Source organism: Dendropsophus ebraccatus, chromosome 14 (assembly GCF_027789765.1).
Source record: "Dendropsophus ebraccatus isolate aDenEbr1 chromosome 14, aDenEbr1.pat, whole genome shotgun sequence".
Lineage (NCBI taxonomy): Eukaryota > Metazoa > Chordata > Amphibia > Anura > Hylidae > Dendropsophus > Dendropsophus ebraccatus.
Window position 1 is genome coordinate 70,153,855 of NC_091467.1, and position 18,055 is coordinate 70,171,909.

The 18,055-nt window shown below is 43.1% G+C and overlaps 1 protein-coding gene across 1 annotated transcript in view; it reads left to right on the forward strand.

The window, feature by feature from the left end:
- The first annotated feature begins 1,445 nt into the window (after positions 1-1,445).
- The window catches only part of KCNJ16 (potassium inwardly rectifying channel subfamily J member 16), a 54,413-nt gene continuing 37,803 nt past the window's right edge, over positions 1,446-18,055 (forward strand). Inside the window, exon 1 of the mRNA XM_069952656.1 lies at positions 1,446-1,467. The gene's annotated coding sequence lies outside the window, so the exon portion shown is untranslated. The remainder of the gene's footprint in view (positions 1,468-18,055) is intronic.

Sequence of the window (18,055 nt, forward strand, 5' to 3'; positions counted from 1 at the left end):
CACTCAACCTGTCAATCCAACATATATATATATATATATATATATATATATATATATATATATATATATATCTCACCCGCTAACAACTCATATCACATTTAGCCTACTGACATTGCTCATAGGCGGGACAAAACTGTGTGCAGGTCCCGCCCCTGAATATCAACATGTGTAAATAAGGGCTCAAAGGTCGTCCACTCTTACAAATGATGGGCTGGGGGTCCTGGGATTGGGTGGAATGGGTATGTAATGTCTTTATGACAACCAGCACAGGAGAAGTCTACATCTTGTACTGTACTTCTCAGGACAGAAAGGTGACAAAGAGGCACGGACAGTGGACTCTAGGTTTAGCCCCGACCACTGTCCCAGCCTCTTTGCCATGATCTGCCCTAAGAGGCAGCAAACAACTGGGTGACAGTCCCTGGCCTGGATAAGGGAACGCAAAACTAAAACAAGACGTACAAACACAATAAGAAGGGTTAACCAGTCCAAGTCACAACCAATGGCAGCGCAGTGCCAAAATTCACTACCAATATCATAAGGAGTTGACACATTTATAATAATTCTCACATTTATAACCATAGCAATAATGTAAAAGCATTAGAGTGGAGTGAACCTCAAGAAAACTTGAATTAGTCTGAACCCTTATTCTCAGCATTTGATTTGCGGTGGCTGAAGAATTTGGATGCCGCCCTAGGGCTGCCTGGAAAACAGCCATAGTCTACATCCATGTTATCCAGGACTCCCTACAGCTTCATCCAACTTCTGCACCACTAGTAATCAAATGCAGAGAGTTCGGATCCGGACCAAGCCAAGTGTGCTATAAGTTTGCTCATCTCTAAAAACCATCCTCACTTTGAGGGTCATAAGTAATCCTTTTTTAGGCGAGACCAGTGTAAATTTAAAAGAGAAGTCCTTTCTAAAAAATTTGTCAGCCGGCAGGGGCAACATAGTAAAGAATCACTACTTACCTCTCCCCGTGGCTTTGCAGCCCTGTCTCACCTCTCCAGGACAGCTGCAACGTCACAACCTGGTTGACTGGGGGAAGGGGGGGGACACTGATTGGATGATGGGACAATCAATCAGCAGGGTCAGGTTTTTTCCCCCGAGTTGTGGGAGTCTGTGATACAGTGTGTCGTGGGCATGGGGAGAGGTAAGTAGTGATTGTCTATTATGTCCCCCCCCCTCCCGTCCCTGATTTCTGCTTTTATGTGTATCTGTTTCCTGAAAAGTTGTCACCTAATATGGCTACAAATATTGCAGGGATGGCATATATGTCTATAAGTCTGTGTTTTATTGTAATCCATAGACTAAGCAGCAATCTCTTTTTGCAGAATTATAGCTGCTTCCAAGTTATTTCAGAGGTCAAAGTCTGAGCCAAGTGCCGAAGCGGAGCGTACCTGCTGGAGGCATGTGTAATAATTACATACAATTCACTGCTGTTTACATGAGGCCGATCTGCAGATACAGGTACAGGTTTATGGTTATTAACAGACCATTGTAATGTAGAAATGCTAAGAATAGGTTCCTCAATGTCAGATAATGTCATTTATGGATCTGTGAGTCTCTGGTTCCTGAGTGTCTGTCTGAAAGCATTTATTGCAGATGTAGCAGAGCTGAAAGTCATTTAACCTTTTAATAGTGCTGGGTTATAAAGGATTTTTACTGCAGTGCGGAAATCAAAGCTAATAGTATTAATTCATATCCACTACAAAGTACAAACAAAGGCAAAAAGAAGAAGTCATTAGGTGCAAAAGTGCCTACATAATACTGCCTACACCCAGGGCCGTATTTACCAATAGGTCCGGTGCCTAGGGCAGCACATTTCAGGGGGCAGCAACTTTTTTTGTTGTTTTTATTTTTTTAGTCTCCCACCTCCCGTTTACGAGACGATTATCATTCGAAAAATCGTTAAATCGTTCAGATAATCATTTTGTGTAATAGCACACAACGATTAAACGACCAACAAGAAATCGTTGGTCGTTTAATAGAATTCGGACCTATTTTTATCGTTTGATCGTTCGCAAACCTTTCGGTGTAATAAGAAGTCATAGCTGAAACATACGCAATAGTGACGACAAAACGACCGCAAGAACAATCATAAGTAACGATTGGGTCGTTTGCCATAGCGTTTTGAGTTTATCGTTAGTCGTCTAAAAATCGCTTGGTTTAATAGTACCCTTAATCTGGTGTCTTTTCGAGAGGAGGGGGGGGGGGGTACTTTTACACTGGTCGATTATCAGCCATAGGAGCGCTTCTAGCAACACACCTTGCCAATAATCAACCTGTGTAAAAGGGACTTAAAGGGAAACTATCAGCAGGTTAGACAAATCTAACCTACTGAAATCTCCCTATTGCACAGGAGACGCTGAGGATGAAGGTATGTGTCTTACCTCCATCCTCTGAGTTTGAGGTGTAATCCTGCATCTGATACGGCCATGCTGAGGATGGAGGTAAGACGCATACAGACACACGTATTAACAGCTACTGCTGCCCTCTGCATTCACCCCACCACAGGATTGGTACCACCACCATACCAGACATGACCAATACCGCCATACTGTGACAAGATAACACCATCATACCAGACATGACCAATACCGCCATACTGTGACTGGATTACACCATCATACCAGTCTCCCTCACTCTACTGTGTAATCACGCCTGTGCTGTCTGTTCTTGTCATAGATAAATGGGTCGCATTAAAGTCAATGCAAACAACGGACATTGTTCACACAGTGTATTGAACAACGGTCGTTGTTGTCATAGAGAATTATGTTGCATTGAAGTCAATGCAGACGTCCGTTGTTCGCACACAGTGTATTGAACAACGGCTGTCGCTTGTTACGGCCATGGAAATAATTAATATGTCAATTATTTCTGGCCATTGTGCATTAATTTCAATACAGATTTTACTATAACAATGGCCGTTGTTTGACACTCAGTACTTTCTCTCCTTGTCCGTATTAACACAGTACATTGTTGTCTATGAGTGCCAAACAACGACCGTTATATGTCCCTTTTGTGAACAGAGTCTAACACTGTAATAAAATGACAATAGTTCTCCTGACTACACCACTCCTTTACTAATACCTCTTATCAGGAAATTTCTATTCAGGCAACTGCAAGAGCAGTGTGGACGTGAATCAATACACGTGCCTGAAAATATCCCAGTGAGTTATCTATATCATGGTACTGTACTATTATACAACGTCGTCCCGTGTAATAGAAGGCAATGATCAGCCGACATGAACGATGTCGGCTGATCGTTGCTGTCGTTTGTCTTTCAACATGTTGAAAGACAAACGACAATGATAGCAGCGATCTGCCAGGTGACAGTCCTAATATACCTATAGCACAAGCTGTTATAGACAATATAACACAAGGCGCTGTTCTCCGCCCTTATTTTCTACACAACAATATTAGCTCAGCTACATACAGTATTCACATGTGGTAGTGGTAACTTGCTGGAAGAACACCAGTGCACAAGCACCTTCATGACCTTGTGAAAGGAGCGGCTGGTAAATTCCGGCTTCGCCTGGTGTGTAATAGTTGTTCTAACACACAGTGAATTGCAGGTTGTTATGTTAACCTGTTTAGGGTATTTGTTACAGGCGGATGAAAGGATAACACTGTGAAGGAGAGGAAAATATGTGCATAGGGACACTGACCAAGCTTGCCGTATATAGCGGATGTGTTACCTATGGTACCCTGGCACATTGTACCCTGTAAGAAATTATGGGAAAACAATAGAATAAATTATCTTAGTGGATAAAATATCAGGATTGGGGATTTGATGACACCTAGCATTGGGAGGAGGGGGGGCGTCATTGTTAATTTAGTTGTGGTTACGGTTGGCATCCGCCATGGAGAAGGTAAGAATCTACGCCTTCCCTGTGGCATACGCCAGGGGCATAACCTTCATAAGAGTCCCCCAATGTGTTCAAGTTGTAGGCTATGGTCACACATAGTATTTCCACCAGTCTTTTGGTCTTCCAGGAATGGAACTGACAGGGCAAAATTATAATGGAAAGATTTGCCCAGTTTCTGTGTTTTTACAACTCCCTCCTGGTGTTGGTTGAAAAAGACCAACGGAAATACTATGTGTGAACACAGCCTTAGGCCATGTGCAGACTACGTAAGAGACCGGCCAGGTCACGGAACGGCCGGTCTCTGAAAAGATCATCCTGGCCGGATGAATTTTGCAGCTGCAGAGTTCTGATGCAGGCGTATCTGTGCGCGCCCGCATCTGAGCTCTCCCCCTGCTCACTATGAAGCGTGCGGCAGGGTTTTCTGCGGCCGCTATTCCATAGAAGACAAGGCAATTGCCGATTGCAACAACGGCTGTACTTTTATGAAAATATACATTGTGTGAACCTAGCCTTAGGGTGTAATATTCACGTCACTGATTTTTTTTTTTTGCTATTTGTTACACCATCGGCCTCTGTATTACCATAGAGGAGCGGACACACCCTGACAATTGTTTCCGCAGTGGTTTCTCTTCAAATTGTAACCAGACCTAAAATTGTGGGGCCTTCGAGTCTGCGTATGAGTTATGAAGACTTTTACAGCACCCTTTAGTTGAAACCTATTTACAGCCCCCTGACTGACCGACAATGCTCCCACTTAGCTGTCCACCCACTGAGCCTACTGACAGCCATTGCTGCAAATCAATATCACATTAACACTTATGCAATGTGCCCATCAAACACGCTACAAGTGTGCCGATCCATTAGCTTCTCAAATCGCCTGTCTTTTCACTATTTGAAGTCATTCTAATAATGAGGGTGTTATGTAAAAGATGGAGGACTATAGAACTGGGTTAAGGGGACAGAGCTGACCGACTCCTCCGCCGCTGACGTCTGCCTTTATTTATGGTCCATTTTCACAATAGGGAGACGTTTTTTCTTTTTTCCACCTTGGAAGCTCAATATTGATTTCTGATCTAATTTCCTCTTATTCCAATTTCAACAAAATGTATCATGGAGAGAAGACGACCTTACGCAACTTACCACTCAGTACTTGCAGCATATAGCCTTGTTATTATTAGGACAGGACATGAAGATCACAGAATATCGGGAAGAACATACTAAAAACCACTAGTGTTAACATAAATGGGCAAACTACAACAACAACCGACTTTCTACAGTGGCTCAGACTGGTTGATGAATCTGGGGCATCTGTAGACTACTCTAGTCTAGGTTTGTAGAGTCTAATTCTAGTTTGTTTACACCAACTATTAGCTGGTTTACTATAGGCATATGTATTTTACCTGAATTTAGGTCCATTTTTTTTTGGACCACAGCATTTTACTTTAGGCCACACCCTTTACCCATACATGCTCTGCCCCTTTCCCAAAAAGCCACACCCACTTGTCATACACAATGCATTTTTCTGCATTTGTTTGGCATACACAGTGTAATAAATGTGTCTCAATTGCTATGTGCCACAATTCTGGCGTACTTGGAGAAAAAAAATTTATTGGTGTGATGGTCATAGTAAGGGTACCATCACACGGAACGATAATCGGTCGAATCGGCCCTATCTGGCCGATTATTGTTCCGTGTAATAAAGACAACGATCAGCCGATGATCGTTGTCATCGGCTGATCGTTGATATAGGTTCTGACCTATAATCGTCGGGCATCGATGTGTAATAGCGGTGCGCAGCTGACGATATGCAAAGAGGAATACATACCTATCCAGGTTGCAGGGCTCCTCTTCCTCTGTGCTTCTCCCTGGGTCCCGTGCGCTCCAGCTTCACAGCGGCTTGTCTCAGCTGACCAGTGATTGGCTGAGCCGGCCAGTGATTGGCTGAGCGGCCTGTCAGCTGAGACAAGCCGCTGTGAAGCTGGAGCGCGCAGGACCCGGGGAAAAGAACAGAGGAAGAGGAGCCCTGCAACCTGGATAGGTATGTATACAGCTTTAGGCTATGTTCACACTACGTACGATTCCGGCCGTAGTTCGTACACAGCCGTACATGTGCGGCTGAAACTACGGTCGTGGGAAAAATCGACATGCGGCCGGATGCGTACGAACCGCAAACATACTCATATAGTAGAGTTATGCTTCCCTAGCTTGTTTCGAAGCGACCTGAAACATGTCATTTACTTGGAAATCTTCGCCCAGCCCAATAAACCACATACCTTCTGGATCGAACCTTCTGGATCGAAAAATCAAGTTCAATTTGGCTGAAATAAGTACTTTGTACGGGACCGCATGGAAATCCACGGCCGTGAGTTGGAACATTTCCGTCCTCAAACAACGGTCGTGTTCATTTTTCACGGCGCCGTATACGATCCGCCCATAAGCTCATACATTGTGTGTACTGTGTGGCCGTATATGGTATACTTTCAAGGGAACGGCTGATGGACTTGCCACTCCAGTCACTGATTGGCTGAGTGGCCAGTCCATCAGCCGGGAGAGGCCATTTCCCCCTGAGTCCCGTGACGTGATCACAACTCAGGCACGGGGAGAGGTAAGTTCCTACTTCTGATCAAATTCCCCCCTGGCCCTGCCCGATTTAAAAAATGGCTGGACCTCTCTGTTACAGGAAACCTGTCCCATGAAAATGCTTTCTACACTATTGGACACGTGTTATAGAGCAGAAGGTGCTGAGCAGATTGATATATCACACAAATGTCAAAGGTTTTGATTGATTTTGATAGATAGAGCTAGGAGAAGTGAGTGGCTGAGCACTTCACTCCCTGGCTTCACTGCTTTGTCCCTTTATTGAAGAAGACAAATAGTAAAGAACACCAAGACCCTGTCTGTGTGACATGTCAAAAGTTTTTTTTTTTTTCCCTGAACATAGGGACTACAAAGTACAAATATTAATATCTTAATTCTTCTCAATGCCAGGCTGTTCCCTTGTTCCTGAAGCCTTTTCCACCCATCTCACATTCTCTCCTTTTTCTATAAACCCTTTCGAGAGGAGTGTCAAGAGAAGGTCAATGGGCACCAAGGTTGGAAATTTCCTCAGCTTTATTTTCGAGCTGCCTTAATTCAGTATATTCCTTGGTACTGGCACAAGGATATCGTTTTTCATTTTGCTTCTAACAGGAAGACTTGGTCTACCACAATAAAATCAAGCCTCTTATTTGCAGAATTCCCTCATCGCATTCCAGCTTTTAGAAAGCAGACAGGTTCACCAACCCAAGGAGGAAAACTTGAGCGCGAGTTCGCCGAGATAGACAAAACAAGGAGATGCTGAGACCAACTGGAGGTCTGACAATTACCTGATAGGAGAAAAAAGAGAGGAAGCTAGCGCGACTTAAATGAATGGAAAATTCTCATGCTGGCCTACATAATGCTAATTTCATTTATAAGGGCTCACTTTCCCAAGGTAGGAAAATTAATAGCTGCCAAGAGTAATAAAGCCGGTAGAGATTATTTTTCTTCTTCTCCTTTTTACAGAGACAAGATGGATGGAAACCTTAAACTTATGCACAGTTTAGAAAAGTGAGGTATCAGGTTAGCTGAAGAACATGTTATTAACCCTTTGTTAGGCAGGTACGCCATGAAAAGTCTAGTCTATCCACTGGAAGGCTTTTGGTACATCTTACCAGGGTCAGGGTCAGAATGCAGCTCCTACTTGACTCCTTTCTCATTAATACTTGGAAACTGTTCACTAATATAGTACTCCAAAAGCACAGCAATTCCAAGGGAAAGGCCTAATGTTCCTGCTGCTCTTTTCCCCTTCAAGAAAATGAAATATGAGAGAGAACGTAGTCCATTGTGCCCAGGAAAGATTTTTGGGAAGAAAGGATATGCAAAATAGCTCTCACACCTCTTGAGCAAAGAGATGTCCCTTCAAGTCAAGTCTTGCTCAGTCAAGGAGCCTTAGGGCCCTATTCCACGGGAGCGATAATCGTCTGAATCGGCCCCACTGGGGATTTTATGCCAAGCCAAACAATCTCTCTAAAAGGAAAGATTTTCCATCTGCATACAGCTGTTTCAGCGTTTTTGCCCCTCATCAGTGCAGAGCAGGGTGTTGGCTGGCTGGTGAGAGGTCTATCGACGTGGGTCAAAGGGGTAGTTACTCTCCTTAGGGAGAGCCCGTCATGAAGACGTGTGGAGACTTACAGACCATTGCTGCTCCACTGAGAATTCTGGGAAGGAAGTTGTAATGATCTTGTAATGAACAGAGCTACTTATTAAAGGAGAAGTCTGGCAAAAATCTTTATTAAAGTATTGCCCCCCAAAATTTATACAAATCCCCAATGTACACTTATTACGGGAAATGCACATAAAGTACTATTTCCCTGTACTTACTACTACATGAAGGCTTCACTTCCTGGATAAGATGGTGATGTCACTTCCTGGATAACATGGTGATGTCACTTCCTGGATAACATGGTGATGTCACGACCTGACTCCCAGAGCTGTGAGGGCTGTGGCTGCTGGAGAGGATGATGGCAGAGGGACACAGGGCACCAAAGGGACACTGAGCATTTCTCTGACGTCATCCTCTCCAGCAGCCACAGCCCGCACAGCTCTGGGAGTCAGTTCATGATATCACCATATTATCCAGGACGTGACATCACTATATTATCCAGGAAGTGACATCACCATGTTATCCAGGAAGTGACATCACCATGCTATCCAGGAAGTGACATCACCATGTTATCCAGGAAGTGACATCACCATGCTATCCAGGAGTGATATCACCATGTTATCCAGGAAGTGACATCACCATGCTATCCAGGAGTGATATCACCATGTTATCCAGGAAGTGACATCACCATGTTATCCAGGAAGTGACATCACCATGTTATCTAGGAAGTGACATCACCATGTTATCCAGGAAGTGACATCACCATGTTACCCAGGAAGTGACATCACCATGTTATCCAGGAAAAGAAGCCTTGATGCAGTAATAAGTGCAGGGAAAAAGTACTTAATGGGCATTTCCCGTAATAAGTGTATATTGGTGATTTGTATAACTTTTAGGAGGCAATACAATACTTTAATAAAAATTTTCGCTGGAGGTGTCTTTTAATTCCTAGAATGAATCTTCTCATCACCAAACACATTGTAAAACATTTTTACCCTCGATTCACACGTTGTAAGAGTGCGGCTGTATTTGCGGCTGTAATTGTGCGGCGGTATTTTTGGTGGTTCGTGTGTATGCTGGGAAGTATAGGATATGCGGCTGCACAGTGCACACTATGTATGAATCTACGGCCCTATCGTAAACGGACCCGTAAAAAATGAACAAGACCATTATTTGCGGCTGGACATGCGGCCGAGGATTGACAGGCGGTCCGTACGGAGTACTTCAAAAATAGCCGGCAATGATGCCGAATGCCGATGCCTCTAATAGTTACTATATTAAATTAATCAAAGACATTTTATTTGTAATCAAGACACTTTCGTTGATCAATAATTTATTTCTAACGAATCCATCATTTTGCAATTAAATATACTGTTAAAAAAAATAGATATATAAATAAATGTATATTTATCTATATATTTATTTTTTGACAGTATATTTAATTGCACAATGATGGATTCGTTAGAATTAAATTATTGACAAACGAAACTGAATTTATTTCCAAGAAAATGTGTTTTATTCATTAAATATTAATTAGTACAGGAAGCTCTATAAGCCGGTAATTCATATGCCGGCAATAGAGCATTCTGTACTAATCATCACTTTACTTTAATGAAAACATCAAATGTTTCTTCTAATAATGTTATTGTCATAACATAATTAGAAGAAACATTTAGAATTATATGTGCGCTCAGCTGATTGGCTGTTCGGCTGAGCGCACATATAATGAGCCGGTCCGCAGTACAGTGACTTCATTGTGCTGCGGACCAGCGAAGAGGACACATCGGGGTGAGTATAGAGCTCTCCCCACCCCCTCCCCGGCACTGCACCCCTCCCAGCAAGGAAGGGGGGGTCAGTTAACCCCTTCCTTGCTGGGATGGGTGCAGTCTGACATCAGTCTGGCCCCCAGGGGGTTAAGGGGGATGCAATACATCCTCCCTTAACCCCTTGGGGGCCAGACTGTAAGCAGCGATCTGTAAAGATGCTGCATACTGTAAGGTGCACAACACCGCTCACAATGATGGGTGTTGTGCTCCTGTTTGTGTGTTTTTTGTGTGTTTCTCCCTTTTTGTTTTTCAGATATCGGTATCCTGTGGATTACGTCGGATTCCGTGGACTACGTCGATGACCAGCGGTTGTTCTTTGAATTTTTTAAATAAAATGGTCAATGAGGGGTGTGGGGGTGTTTTTATTTGAATAAAAAAATTTGTAAACTTGTGTCTTGTCTTTATTTCTTTACTTTTTAGACTTAGTAGTGGAAGCCGTCTAATAGATGGAATCCATTACTAAGTTGGGGCCTAGTGTTAGCCGGTATAAAATGGCTAACACTAACCCCCTATTATTACCCCAGTACCCAATGCCACCAGGGGTACTGGGAAGAGCCGGGTGCCAGTGGTCCCGGAGCGTCAAAATTGGCGCTCCTGGACCGGGCGGCAGCAGGCTGGTAAGATTTAGGCTGGGGAGGGCCTAAACCAATGGCTCTTCCCACCCTGGTGTTACCAGGCTGCTGTCGTTTGGTTTTTAACCCGGCTGGTTATAAAAATAGGGGGGACCCTATGCGTTTTTTTTTAATTATTTATTTATTTAAAAAAAAAATTCGCATAGGGTCCCCCCTATTTTTATAACCAGCCGGGTTAAAAACCAAACGACAGCAGCCTGGTAACACCAGGGTGGGAAGAGCCATTGGTTTAGGCCCTCCCCAGCCTAAATCTTACCAGCCTGCTGCCGCCCGGTCCAGGAGCGCCAATATTGACGCTCCGGGACCACTGGCACCCGGCTCTTCCCAGTACCCCTGGTGGCATTGGGTACTGGGGTAATAATAGGGGGTTAGTGTTAGCCATTTTATACCGGCTAACACTAGGCCCCAACTTAGTAATGGATTCCGTCTATTAGACGGCTTCCACTACTAAGTCTAAAAAGTAAAGAAATAAAGACAAGACACAAGTTTACAAATTTTTTTATTCAAATAAAAACACCCCCACACCCCTCATTGACCATTTTATTTAAAAAATTCAAAGAACAACCGCTGGTCATCGACGTAGTCCACGGAATCCGACGTAATCCACAGGATACCGATATCTGAAAAACAAAAAGGGAGAAACACACAAAAAACACACAAACAGGAGCACAACACCCATCATTGTGAGCGGTGTTGTGCACCTTACAGTATGCAGCATCTTTACAGATCGCTGCTTACAGTCTGGCCCCCAAGGGGTTAAGGGAGGATGTATTGCATCCCCCTTAACCCCCTGGGGGCCAGACTGATGTCAGACTGCACCCATCCCAGCAAGGAAGGGGTTAACTGACCCCCCCTTCCTTGCTGGGAGGGGTGCAGTGCCGGGGAGGGGGTGTGGAGAGCTCTATACTCACCCCGATGTGTCCTCTTCGCTGGTGCGCAGCACAATGAAGTCACTGTGCTGCGGACCGGCTCATTATATGTGCGCTCAGCCGAACAGCCAATCAGCTGAGCGCACATATAATTCTAAATGTTTCTTCTAATAATGTTATTGTGATAACATAATTAGAAGAAACATTTGATGTTTTCATTAAAGTAAAGTGATGATTAGTACAGAATGCTCTATTGCCGGCATATGAATTACCGGCTAATAGAGCTTTCTGTACTAATTAATATTTCATGAATAAAACACATTTTCGTTTAAATAAATACAGTTTCTTTGTTCAATAATTTAATTCTAACGAATCCATCATTGTGCAATTAAATATACTGTCAAAAAATAAATATATATATAAATATACATTTATTTATATATATATTTATTTTAACAGTATATTTAATTGCAAAATGATGGAATCGTTTACATTTAATTATTGAACAATAAAAGGGACTTTATTAGACAGAAAATGTGTTTTATTAATTCAATATATTAACCATGAGAGACATCGGCTATAGTGCAGAGGATCGCAAACCCCGGTAATAGCGATTCATGTAAACTGTGTTCCCTGCTTTCCCAGATGCATCCAGAGGTGTTTGCATCACTTTCTTAACATTTTATTTGTTATTTTTAGTTGAACCAGATTTCCAAGTAAATGACCGTATGTTTTGAGCCGCATGTCTATTTTTTCCCACGGCCGGAGTTTCACCCGCACATTTACAGCCGCATAAAAAATACAGCCGCACAGTTACAGCGTGTGAAACCAGCCTTAAAGTTCATGTAGCAGATGGAAAGGACCACACTGCAGTTCTATGTTTTTATTACTACATATGTTTACTGACAATCAATAACCATTTGTTGCATTCAGAAAGATTATATCTTATGTACATAAAAGAGCACTAAAAGGCTATGTTCACTCACTGTACAAACAACAGTCATTTAGAGTGAACGGCCATTGCTAAATGCTACCTACAGGTGGAATTAATAAACACGATCATTAATTTGTGCTGTACACAGCGTTAAACGACAACCGTTCATGACGTAATGGCCGATGTTTGTACAGTGTGTGAACTTGCCTTATTTTGACACCTATGTAGAAGGCCATACCTGCTATAATTGAATCAATGCAGCGATACTGAGAGCTGGCATCACTGTAAGCTTTGAAGTATTTGAGTCTAATAGGCAATGTCTGGAAAAAATAGCCAAAGCGGTGCAAAGTGCAAATACAGGCAGTCACAAACTTGTAGGTGAGAAAAAGTGCTTGTACTCACCGATCTGCTGCATAAAATGTTCATTTATTCTGAAAAATCTTCACATGTGAATTGGGAGGGAGGAGAGCACAGATGCATCCAGGCAACAGCCGTTTTGTGCAGATTGCACTTGTTCTGACCAGGGACCCTATAAGGACTACTATAAAACTGCCCCTATATACAGGAATATAACTACTATATTACAGACCTAGAGACACAGAAGTGGTTTACAACAATGCCTCTCTGCTTCATTAAAAAACAAATGCCAGAATGTTGGTATGTAATTTGATCAAACCATATTGCCTCATGTATGGCGTGCAATTCTTCTGGCACACATGAGTCTCTTCTCTAACACAACACTGTGCCGGTCAACCCCGCAAGGTAAGCGCCAACAGGGGAGGGGGGGCACAGAATGGCCCTGCAACCCCACTGTCACAGAACCAAGCCCCATGGGCGCCACAGGCGCTGGCCGCGGAGAAGGCGGCCACCAAGCAACACGAGTGTGAACAAGGTCTTACAAGGAAGGAGTGCAAGCCACAAAGAAAAGAGAGAACTTTTAAAATACAGGCCTAGAGAAACAGAAGTTGCTGCACTTCACACCCATGGCTTGCATTAGTGCCTCTCGGCTATATTTAAAAACCAGCACCAGAATGTTGGTATGTAATTTGATCAAACCATATTGCCTCATGTACTGCGTGCAGGTCTTATGGCCCACAAGTCCCTACTTTAACATAACACTGTGCTGGTCAGCAACCGCCAACCCTGCAAGGCAAGGGCCAACAAAAGAAGGGGCCATAGAATGGCCCTGCAGCCCCACTGTCACAGGACCAAACCCCATGGGCCCCCCACACTCCGCAGGTGCCGCCGACACAGAAGGCGGCCACCAAGCAACACAAGTGTGAACTAGTGTGTGCCAGAAGACCTGCATGCAGTACATGAGGGAATATGGTTTGATCAAATTATATACCAACATTTTGGCGTTGGTTTTAAAATATAGCTGAGAGGCATTAGTGTCAGCCATAGGAGTGAGGTGCAGCAGCTCCTGTTTCTCTAGGTCTGTATAACAAGTATAATACTGCCCCTATATACATTTTTGGGTCTGGTCCTGTGATATAGGGGTCGCAGGGCAGTTCCATGGCCTCCCTTCCCTGACTGTGCATGCCTGCGGGGGTGGTGGTCACTGACCGACACAGTGTGGACTTAGTGTAGGGACCCATGTGTATCAGATACCTGCACGCGGTACATGGGGCAGTGTGGCTTGATCAATTCATACACAAAATTCTGATGTTTTATGCAGCCGAGAGGCACTAGTGTCAGCCATAGGTGTGAGGTGCAGCGCTCTTTTCTCTCCTATATTGCATTTTGCTTTCTTTCTTAGTGTTTTGCACTCCTCCTGGTAAGACCCACATGACCGCAATCAGCAGGAGACACCTGAGTGCACATGCTTTTAATCCCTCCTGTCTTTTCCCATTCTATCTGCAGTAGCTATGGTGAGCGCAATACCTCATCCAGACTCGTGCTGTTTGGGGGCGACCTTCTCCGCAGGCGGTGCTGGCCGGGTTCTGGCGTGGCATTTTTGGGTCTGGTCCTGTGATATGGGGGTCCCAGGGCCGTTCCATGGCCTCCCTTCCCTGACTGTGCACGCCTGCGGGGGTGGTGGTCACTGACCGGCACAGTGTGGACTTAGTGTAGGGACCCATGTGTATCAGATACCTGCACGCGGTACATGGGGCAGTGTGGCTTGATCAATTCGTACACAAAATTCAGATGTTTTTTATGCAGCCGAGAGGCACTAGTGTCAGCCATAGGTGTGAGGTGCAGCGCTCTTTTCTCTCCTGTATTGCATAAATACTATAATACTGCTCCTATATACAAGAATATAACTACTATAATACTGCTCCTATATACAAGAATATAACTACTATAATACTGCTCCTATATACAAGAATATAAATACTATAATACTGCTCCTATATACAGGAATATAACTACTATAATACTGCTCCTATATACAGGAATATAACTACTATAATACTGCCCCTATATACAGGAATATAACTACTATAATACTGCTCCCTATATACAGGAATATAACTACTATAATACTGCCCCTATATACAGGAATATAACTACTATAATACTGCTCCTATATACAGGAATATAACTACTATAATACTGCCCCTATATACAGGAATATAACTACTATAATACTGCTCCCTATATACAGGAATATAACTACTATAATACTGCTCCTATATACAGGAATATAACTACTATAATACTGCTCCCTATATACAGGAATATAACTACTATAATACTGCCCCTATATACAGGAATATAACTACTATAACACAAGCTTCAAAGAGACTGGTTACCTTTCTGTTGCTTTCCTACCTGGCTTGTGCATTATATAACTACTATAATACTGCCCCTATATACAGGAATATACAGTAACTACTATAATACTGCTCTTTTATACAAGAATATAAATACTATAATACTGTACATGCCTCAGTAAAATGTGGTTGGCTGGTCCCTATAAACTTAATAACCGCGTACCTGATGATTATATAATCCATTAGCTTGTGATGTATCATGTTTCCTTTGCTGGGACAATAAACCATTCATCTTTTTGGTATAATTCTATATTTACCGTGCTGTAGGTTCACTTTGTGCTTTGCTAAGCAGAACATCTCTCCCGCTGATACTGAGCGCTATGAGCCAGTTTCCTTGGAGAACACTTGAACATGTCACATCATCCACATACAAATTTTTTTGAATGCGTCATTAACCCATTGTGAATACAAAAGATGGCTAAAAAGAGTTGCACGTAACACAAGCAATCTACCTAAAGAAAGGAACAATCACCGGTGTAGTTAGCAATCTCCTAAAATGAGTCACTTTTTCTGGGAATATCAGAATAACATGGTGTGATATAGGGAGGGCTGAAATTACTCCATTTCAGACATTTCCATATAATGGAGTAAGAATGCTTTTACCCCTCCGCCGGCCTACTCTCCAGCTCCCGCCGCCCTTCTGTCCTCCTTCAGCCGTCCTATCAGCAGCTACTTTACTCTAATTTTACAATTTTCTGTGTCAAGTGTTAAATAAATGTTCTATAAAATCCCCGTCCCTTCTGCGTGAGTGGCTGCTCTAATGGTTACATAAATCACATCCTACTTTGTTGAGTTAATTTTACTAGCTTTAAAAGGCAACTCCAGCCCCAAAAAAAACAAAATTGTTCGATTTTACTTCTTTCAGAAAGTTATAAAGATTTGTATTTTACTTCTATTTAACCCTTCACGTCAGCAATACATACATATACATACCCCATGCAGGAGCCTATATTTATGTTCCTGAAAGTAAGAGGGGTTTGATGTGTGCGGGACCGCTGCACTGAGAGCGGTCTCGCACACATCAGTGTCCCTGGAGCCGGACATAATGACAGGCAACTGCGATTGCGGCCTTTAAGGTAGTCAGTGACAGGAGAAGCCACTGTCACTGACTGATTGGGAACCCCAATCCCAATGGCTTGTACCGATGGACGGGGAAAGCCACTTATCTCTGTACTGTCCGATCGGCCATCTATGTATCTCAGGCAGGCTCTATGCATAGATCGCCGATAACACCGATCTATGCTATGTTACGGCATAGCATAGATCAGTATATGCAATCTATTGATTGCTTGTTTTACAATTAATAAAAGTGTTTAAAAAAAAGGGGTAATAAAAAAGTTTTTTAAGTATTTAAAAAAACCATGATGACCCCAGCAATAAAAGTTTAATATACCTCCTTGCCCAATATAAAAAAAAAAATAAAATAAATAATAAACATATTATATATTGTAGCGTGCGGAATTGTCCGATCTATTCAAATAGAACATTATTGTTTTCGCACGGTGATTGGCGTAAACGAAGATGAAGGTTAGAGACATGCCATCCTCTTGAGTGCCCTGTGCCCACTAGGGAGCTATCAGCAGGTTAGATTTGTTTAATACGTAGTTCCCTTTAACCCCTTTATGACCGAGCCCATTGATGCACGGATGTCTAAATTAGAGATCATGGAACAAAAGATGACACCCCAACCAGCCCTGTAGGTGGAAAAATAAAAGCGTTATGGCTCTTAGAAGGTGGGGAGGAACATTGCATATAATATGACCCGGACATCGGTGCATCAATGGGCTCTGTCATGAAGGGGTTAAAGGGGAACTATGAATCTAACCTGCTGATAGCCCCCTAGTGGGTACAGAGCACTGTGGAGAATGGTGTGTCTCTTACCTACATCTTTGGCATTGTTTCCGTGCTGTTTATTCTGAAATTCTTTGCCTGTTAGGCCGTCACTGCTACTGTCCCTGGCCAACCCCCTCCATTGATAATCATTAGAAGTAGTTGGTGAGCAGGGGCCGTAGCCCGCCTCCCATGCACCCGCCTCGCCATGCACCCCCAATGCTTTTAACGGCTTACCGGCAGACAATTTCAAAGCTAACAGCATGGAAACTGCACCAAGGATCAGGATAACAGACATGCTGCCATCATTATATGTTTATTTTGGTGGATGGTGTTTGGTTTAAGGAATTGTTTATCTAATAGTGTTTAATGCAACTGGACCAGGGGTTTAGTATAGTAATGGTAAAGAGAGTGTCAGTAGGTATCTGGTGCTATCTCAGGGTAGAATAACCTAGTGACAGAGAAGCTGAACAGAATGATGGATCACTTACATTGTTCTGTGCAGCTGATCCAGAGATCTCCTCCTGAATAACATGGACAATAAGTAGTCCTCTCCATTATGTGCATGAGCCCAGAAGTTCTTGATATTCAGGAGAAGCAGAAAACTCCGCCCACCAGCTGCTGATTGGCAGTTATTTATCCATGCTGCGTATAGGTAGTCAACTGTCAATCAGCAGCTGGAGAGCAGGGGGAGGGGTGTGGCAAAAATCCTATTCTCCTGCATATTAGGAGAACGGCTGAGCAGAATGATGTAAGTAATACACTGATCTGTTCAGCATTTCTATCACTAGTTTTTGCTGCCCTGATTTCAGGTGGAATAAATTTAGATTCCCTTTAAGTATAGTGTACAGGTTCAGAATATAATTGGTGTTATTGATCTTAGTGCTAATATTAGTGTTGTTTAAAAAAAATATTGGAACATATAGTGCCAGTGTTTTGTCTGGTGAGAGTGAGGCTGGACCAGCTAGTACCATTAAGGACAGGGCCGGCCTTAGGGTAGATGGCACCCTGTGAGAAATTTCCTTTCCTGGCGCCCCCTTTGACAGATGATGCGCCCTGTGCCGTCATACAGGTCGTACACCCCTAACACCGACCCTGATTGTGGACTTTGGGACATGTATTTATTGTACAGTTA